Source organism: Uloborus diversus, chromosome 2 (assembly GCF_026930045.1).
Source record: "Uloborus diversus isolate 005 chromosome 2, Udiv.v.3.1, whole genome shotgun sequence".
Taxonomy (NCBI): domain Eukaryota; kingdom Metazoa; phylum Arthropoda; class Arachnida; order Araneae; family Uloboridae; genus Uloborus; species Uloborus diversus.
In genome coordinates, this window is record NC_072732.1 from 98219312 (window position 1) to 98227890 (window position 8579).

Sequence of the window (8579 nt, forward strand, 5' to 3'; positions counted from 1 at the left end):
CAGTCTGACTTGCGTCCAAAATCTAAGAGAGCTAGATTTTTATTAATATTTTTTCTCCCATTTCTTGATACCAAAAATAAAGAATGTATTCAGAATCTGTTAGGCTTTTTCAACTGTATGCAAAAAAATACTTGTTGGTTTCATAGACAAAAATGCTTAAAAATTCTCCCGAAAGCGTTAATGTTAAAAATTTTTGAATTGTTCAAAAACTATCCCTAAAAGGAATAAAACAAAAACATATTTTCTATACACGTTCTTCGTCAAGAGCTTTTCTAACATATTTTGTTTGAAGCAAATCTATTTCTCAGTTTGGGATATATATTTGACTCAAATTTCCCCGTGGGAGCTGAAGTTAAGTTTTTATGAACTGCTCGAAGTTAAACAAAAAAAAAAAAAAAAAAAAAAGAGAAAAAAATCAAATAAAAAAACGTCTGTTGCTTACAAATCGACAGACACTAAGTTTCTTATCTCAAAACCCGACTGTCAAATTTTTGGTTTTTCATTGTTTATTTAATTATTTATTTTTTGACCTTTTCTGTTTTTTATCTATATTTTTCGAAAACGTGACTTTTTTCATGCTCTTTTACTTCTTATTCTTACGGGAAATTAATATTTAACAGCGTTTAGCAGCGGTAGTGTTGCAGTCTCAGTGGTCCAGTTCAAGTTTTCTGTAAATACTGTTTCCCAACCAAAGGTGTGTTACTGCAGAAAGCCAACAAGACAGAGATTGTCAGACATTGGTAAAACGGATTGGAACTGGTTTCAAGATACAGTATAACTTTGATTTAACGATACCCTATTTAACGATTTCCTCAACTTAATGATACATTTCACTTTTACAGATTTGACTGCATTGAATATCTATACCCCTGGATTATACTATATACTTGATTTAACGATAACTTTTTCCAGTCCCTTGATAATCGTTAAATCAGGGTTACACTATATGTTTAATTGGTTCTCAGAAATTTTGACCTGCTAAAATTTTTCCTTATTCAAAATATTAATACAGTCTAACCTCGATTTAACGATTGTCAAGGGACTGGAAAAAGTTAATCTTTAAATCAAGGATATCGTTAACAGAGGAGCATAGACATTCCATGAAGTCAAATCCGTACAAGTGAAATGTATCATTAAAATGAGAAAATCGTTAAATCGAGTATCCTTTAATCGAAGCTGTATTGTAATAGTAATAAACTATCATTATTATTATAAATAGATATAAATATTTAAAAAAAAAATTAATTTAAAAAAAAAACATAAAAATAAGAATATTAATAAGTAATTTTTTAAATAAATGACTTCGTTTCTGATAAATTAAGCAGAGTAATAATTAAAAATAATAAATGAACAATTTTTTTTTTAAGTTTATTTCTGGTAAATTAAAGGTTTCACAATCAAGGGTTGCTAGATTGTCTTGAAGCATGGTTTTTTATAAAACCTTTTTGAATCATACATTACTTTTTTTTCTTTTAGAATTCCTATGCTCTATTGTTAATTACAGTATGACTTTGATTTAACGATATCCGCTTTAACGATTTCCCCAATTTAATGATACATTTCACTGGTCCGGATTTGACTGCATTGAATAGCTATGCTCCTCGACCCTCGATTTAACGATATAACATGATTTAACGATAACTTTTTCCAGTCCCTTGGCAATCGTTAAATCGGGGTTACACAGTATTTCGTGTTTCTAAAAGTTTTATTTTTTACAAATTTTTGTCGTCGAAATTTTCAGTTTTTTTTTAATCAAACTAAATATTTTGAAAAATGAACAGTAATAAATCGCAATAATTTAAAGTTAATGAAATGTACACGAAAAAAATCACAAAAAAAAAATATTCATTCAGCAACAAACGTGAGCAAAGAAATAGCAAAAAGTGAAAAGAAAACTTTTTTTTTAAAGCAGACAAAAGGAAAACGAAAGTATATGCTAAAGGAATTTAATTAAATACCTCCGGTCATCTGGTATATATATATAAAAAAAAAACTTTTAAGTTAGAGACGATTTAAGGAATTGCCACTCTCAGTTCCCCCAACTACACTGCAAAAAAAAAGCTGTTGTTTTTACAGTAAAATACTGGCAGCTCGCATTCCAAAGAAAAACTGCAAAAATTACAATTCTAAACTGTAAAATTTGCAGTAATATACTGTTTTATAGCAGACTTTTACTGTGAAATTTACAGCGATAAACTGTAAAATTAGCAGTAATATACTGCTTTTTAATAGAACTGCCCTGTAAAACTTACAGTATCAAACTGTAAAAATTAGCAGTAATATACTGCTTTTTAATAAAACTGCCCTGTAAAACTTACAGTATCAAACTGTAAAATTAGCAGTAATATACTGCTTTTTAATAAAACTGCCCTGTAAAACTTACAGTATCAAACTGTAAAATCAGCAGTAATATACTGTTTTAGGAATGACTTGACCTGTAAATTTAACAGAGATAATATGTAAAATTAACAGTTATATACTGTTTTGTAACGGAATTGCCCTGCAAAATCAACAGTATCAAACTGTAAAGTTCGCAGTATTATGCTGCGGAATCAACTGAATTGTGCCATAAAAGCAGCAGTAGTATACGGTTTTATAAATGATTTGTACAGTAAAATTAACAGCAGTAAACCATAAAATGAAGTTATCAATTCTTATGCAAAAGGGTTTTTTTCACCGTATCGTTTCTTTTCATAGCCGAAATCACTGCTTTTACAGCTGAAGAACAATATCGAAAAGTAAAGCAATTGAGTCAGTATGTACGTTGTATAAATCAGCCTACATACGAAATCTGTTCCTTTTCTTAAGTTTTTCAACAACAAAAATAATGTTTTAGGCTATGAAAAGCGACAAATAAAGAAATATAAAACACTTTTCCATAGAAATAGTTAACTGCTGCTAAATATATGTTTTATTGATATTAATTTCCTTGTACACAAAATAAATCATTGATCCATCTCAATATTTTATAAACACATGTTAAAGAAGAAAAAGTGGTGCATTTTCATTTCTACAAAAAACTTTTAGCTCTATTGCAGACTTAAAAGTTTTCAAATTGAAGGAAATTGCAAAATATGGTCTGAAGCTTTATTTTAAGAACAGTTATAGCTTTTTCATAATACAAAACTTTTTGATCCATGGAGGTAGTAAAAATGAGAAAGGTTTTTTATATATAACTGAAAATACTACATCATATCTTCACTAAAAGTACTTTTTTCACTTCCAGCATTATTGTAATGCTAAAATGTGCAGCATAACGTGAGAAATGTTTTGCAATATGCAATCCATTAAACCTTTAAGTTTATTTTAACTTGATGCATGCAATTATATGCATTTATTTTTCTTTTATGGTAAAACAGAATATTTTCATGGTTTTCTTCTTTTTTTAATGTTATAAGTTGCATTTGGATCTACTTTATTTGAGAAATACTAGTAACAAATTAATTTTATTTCACACCATATGTGCAGTATACAGCATTTAGACTGCACAGAATGGTTTTTATTCTAAACTGATTATTATAGATTAAATAATACTTTATCCTATTAACCTTTTAAAGTTTACATAGATGAAAACTATAAATATGTGACGGTTTAAAATTCCAGAGCTACTAAACAGAAACAATTTTTCACTCGGTATAATAAAATCTGCAGGTTTATGAGTACTAGTATTAAAGTTAAAAATTGGTTTTACTACTCCAAAAATTATATAACTTTATATTATGTTATACTGTTTTCATGAGAAAAAATAAAACATTCACACCATTAAAAATTGCCAAATTATTTTATTTCGTATACATCACCTATAAATATCGATTAGTAGTTTTTACAGTGAAATTGCAGAAATTCATTTAAAACCGAATGCTAACTTTTTCAAGGCCAATATTTTTCCATTACAAACTTGATTCTTCTTTGTGACATCTTTGCCGACTTAGGTGCCATCACTAGGCCTTATATCATGAAAGCATCTGTCAAAATAAAAATTGTTAGAATCTCATAAAACTTGTGGACGCCAAAAAACATTCATGGAAAAATCAATTTACGTAGGTATAAAAATACGCCCTAAAATAATTAAAATTATGACTCTGAATGATCTGAAATTAAGATTGCCTTGGGAGTTGCTTTTATTTTGAAACCGCTTAACATATACCTAAATTGTAATTGAATCGTTTATTTCAGGAACCAGTAAGCGCGAAATATGTTGTTTTAAGGAGAAAAAAAAAACTGCTGTGCAGCAATTTGGAAACTACGCAATTGAAACGGTGGTTTATTAGTGTCTAATTGAAATAGACCTAATCTGAATACTTTACATAAGAACTCAAAAAATAAAAAAGAAAGAACATAATCTTACATTTTATCTTCCATGTCAAGAAATAGACTTATACTGGTTTCTGAAATACAATTTAAAAAAATCCTTCTAACTTTCGGTAGTTTTGAAGGATTTTGTAATACATAGGAGACCGTTGATTAAGAGTAATATTTATTTTTTTCGATCGGATAACTGAAGTGATTGGTGAACGGGAGAATATATATCTTAAGGATAATAAAACTTGAAACTAGTTTCTTCTTATAATAGGCTCCAGATTATTGGATTGCAATATGTTTACTTCAAAGCAATAATTAGGATGCGGTAGAGAATTATTTTTTTAGAAAATGGAGCAAGGTCGACGTTTAGGACAACCAATTGGGAAATATTGAGGTATTCATTTAAAATAATGAATACTGTATCTAGCCTCTTTTAGCCCCCCCCCCCCTCCCCGAGTTGCTATAGTAGCACTGAAAACCGTAGATGTTTTTTCTTTCTTTTTCTTTAACTCATATTCCATTCCAACACTTGTTAACAGCTCGAGCTATGTTCAACTGATACCAGCTTCATATTCTTTTTCTTCGACAGCTGCCCATTATTAGAAATCTGAATATGAAACAATGTGTGATGTAAAATAATTTAAATTTCTGTACTTAATATGAAATATTTTACTTGTAATTTTTTAAAATATTTTTGTTTCATATATTTTATTCCACAATTGTGCTATTATATTGTTTAAATTTAATTTTTTGGAATTCCCCCCCCCCCCCCCCCCCCCCCGTTTTGAACAGCTATCGATATCCCCATTAAATCCGCCGGCGGCTTTTTTTTTTTTTAAGTGCTACTTCTTTTGATAGGATTTAGACAATTTATCTTTAAGTTTTTCGGAATTTACCTGAAACTCGGAAGAAACAATTCTATATTCCCAAAATCAAGATGACTTAGTTAAAGTCAATTCAGTAAAAAGTGAAAATCGATCAGAAAAGTTGAAAGTTTTAAACAAAAGAATAAATCGACAAACATGTCAAGAAATAGATTAAATCTGATACTGCCAGTTCTAATCATTAAGAAATTGTAAGTCCACATTTGGCCCGCCGTCCTTGTTGTAAACAATGCTACCCTTCTTGGAAATGCTTGACAGAGGACCGCACCTCTTTTAACTGTAAATTTAAATATGCTCACATTTGCAAAATAACTGCTTTTTATTTGCATTATAATAAAAATAATCTATAATTTTGTTTGATAAGTGTCACAAGTCTGAATATACGAAGAAAGTTTCATACGCTGTAATACATCGTACTTTAAACTCTAATCTTTATTGTTGCTCTCATTATAAAGTTGACTTTAAATTTTGTTCCTTTAAATTTTTACAAACATACGTACAATAAATAATAAAGAACTTAACATTCTGATTTGGTTCCTTCAATTTTACTAACATGTAAAAACAAAGAATCAGTGCTCCAAAATTTACTGGAAAATAAAAATAAAAAATAAATAAATAATGAAATAAATTACGTTTAATTTAGCACTAACAGAAATTTCTATATTCCGGTGATTCTTGAAATGATATTTTTCAACTACCCAAAAAAACCAATATTGAATTACAAGTTTAAAAAACCCAGACGTAAATGAATTGTATGATCCATCACATTTAAATCAAAACAAAATTTAGTTTATCTTGTTCCAATACATAGTTCTTGATTGTAACATAAAACCTGACAACGGGCACACAAAAATCAGCTTCAGGGGCCCAATATGGCACACAGACCGTAGGATAGGCTTTAGTGGCTAAGAACGCTCTAAAGCTCAAAAGCATTTTTGATTACAAATTACATCCTAAAACATAAAAATATGAATGAAAAAGGTACTTATAAACTTCCATTACCGGCATTCATGTCACTAAGTGAATCATTGCAACATCCTTCAGACTAGAGGCTTCTTTGAAATTCCAAGCGGAACACAACCACGAATTGCCATCTTGATAAAATGAGATCACCCATTCAATTCTGGTACCACTAAACTCATAGAAATAATATTGCATTAGTGATTGATTAATAGTACTCTGTACTGTGACAATCTAAAATTCTGAACTCTTTTCGTAGCCAATTGATTTAAAATTCCTTTAACCCACATCCTTAGATTATTCACTAATTGAAATATACTCCGCTTCCATCGTTGACAGTTGTACGCATTTTTGTTTGAATGTACCACCATATTATTCGTACCCTATCCAAAAACACTACAAGCCCCCCTCCCCCCCCATTGAAATCCGGTCGTCGTGATTCGAGGCGTAATCTGTATCAGAATGACAATGATTTATTCAATTTACAGACAAAATTTAGATTTCAGGGACGAACAAACCTTTCAGGTTGTCTCACAAATCTCCTCTTTTACATCCGCATATAGATACGCATTGCAAACATCTACATGGAAATGGACTCAATGTAGCTTATACACAAAAATTGAAAAGAAAGCCTCAATCAAAGGAAAGGAAATTACTGGAGAAAACACTTTCGAAAAGTACCCCCCCCCCCCCCCACCTGGTGGGTATTTAAAATTACCAGTCTGGTCTTGAAGCGCATTATTTCATTCTGCTCATTTGTTTTTAAATTAAAAAAAAACATCTGTACCCTTTTTTCTTTCTAAAACTTTCATTCAGTGGAACCAATACGTAAACGTTTCTTTCTCATATCACCTGAATTTCTTGAGCCATTCCGTTTTGCCAAATTTAAATCTCGGAAATGTTAGCTTCTAGCATACTTGAATTATCCCCCTCTATCTTCATAAAAATCCTATACTTGTCTTGAATTATCATAACAAGTGAAATTAAAATATTTTGTGTCATATTCAATGTTATTTTCAGAACAATAAACCTCGGCTTCACGATTCGGACTTTAGAACCGTCGTGTCAATAGAATAATACTTATCCCTGTATTCTTTATTTTGCCTTGGACTTGCTTTAACCCATTTAATTCTCAACATGCTATTTTATGATTTTCAGGATATTCTTCTGCTACTTCAGATTTACTCAGTAGTGAAATAAAACTGTGTTCCTCTGTTTCTCGTTCCTGAGGGGGGGGGGGTCGTCCAGAATTTATTTTCATCGAATTTAACATTCAGCGTTTCTGTCACTTCGCGATTTTTGAGATCCCAAATTCTGTAACCTTTTGGAGGACCCTAAGGAATTTTTTTCAAGCAGTTTGAGAGGTGTTTATAAGTGACTAAACGAATTTGGTATGCTTTAAAAAAATGTTTTTCATATACTTTTCCGCAACGCGAAATTTCAACTTACGCGAGGAGTCATGGAACGCATCCTTCGCGTAAGTCGGGAATCGACTGTATCTCTAAAATAATAATAACAAAGAAAGAAAGAATGAATCATCAAAATTCAAAGAACTGGGTGGATAGGTTTTCAAGAAGTTGTTTAGAATTTTATGCTATTTAACATTTATTTACACGGGATTGCTTTTTTAAAAACTAATCTAAAGTTTGTTACTTTTATTTTATTTTTAACCTCATTCTTGTAACTTTATCAAAATAAGTTTTTCGTTTATGTTTTCCCTTTATTTATCCTTGTTGATTTCTAGCTGCTTTTTTTTCATTGTGCTCTAATCTAATTTTATAGTCTGGACATAAACTGCAAAGTTTTGATAGTTTCGATAATTTTGTAACCTTCTCTATGGGAAAATCAGTGTGCTTTATTGAAAAAAAAAATAGCATTTATAATCAGTTGAGCATTAATTTGTCACTAAAATAATTTTAATTCACTTAAGGCATTAATTATGCAATTAGTTTATTATTTGGAAATTTAAAGCTTAAAATATAATTGTGTTTTCCCTTTTTTTTAGTTCCTATGTAGGCAATAAATACTTTCATTATCAATTTGCGCGAGAAAAGTAAAACACGCGAAATTTTCGCCATAGTAATACGAGTCTTTTCCCCCTTTCTCACTACTCAACATGGCCTCCACTCACTCACAGTGTACTTCTAACTGGACGATAGGAGTAGATAACACGGCATGTTCCCCCCTGTATTCCTACCTCCATGGCAAGAAATCCTTCCACTATGTATTGGCATTTATCGGTATTTAGGGATCGCCAAAAAAGTTTATTTTAGACAGTGGGCAAAGATGGCGATGGAGTGGCTCAGACTTTCAGATCTCTTTATTAGGAGGGAGGTGTTCGCCCCGTGACAAGCTTATCTTGATGTGCTTGACAGTTTGGGCCAGTTGGAACCTCACCGTTTTTTAAACGTTGCTTTTCGAATGTAGTAAAAA

General features: G+C 30.6%; 1 protein-coding gene across 1 annotated transcript in view; it reads left to right on the forward strand.

Annotated features, from left to right (window-relative positions):
* Nucleotides 1-8579, forward strand: part of LOC129216446 (glucosidase 2 subunit beta-like) — an 88415-nt gene that overhangs the window by 53867 nt on the left and 25969 nt on the right. The window lies entirely within an intron of this gene.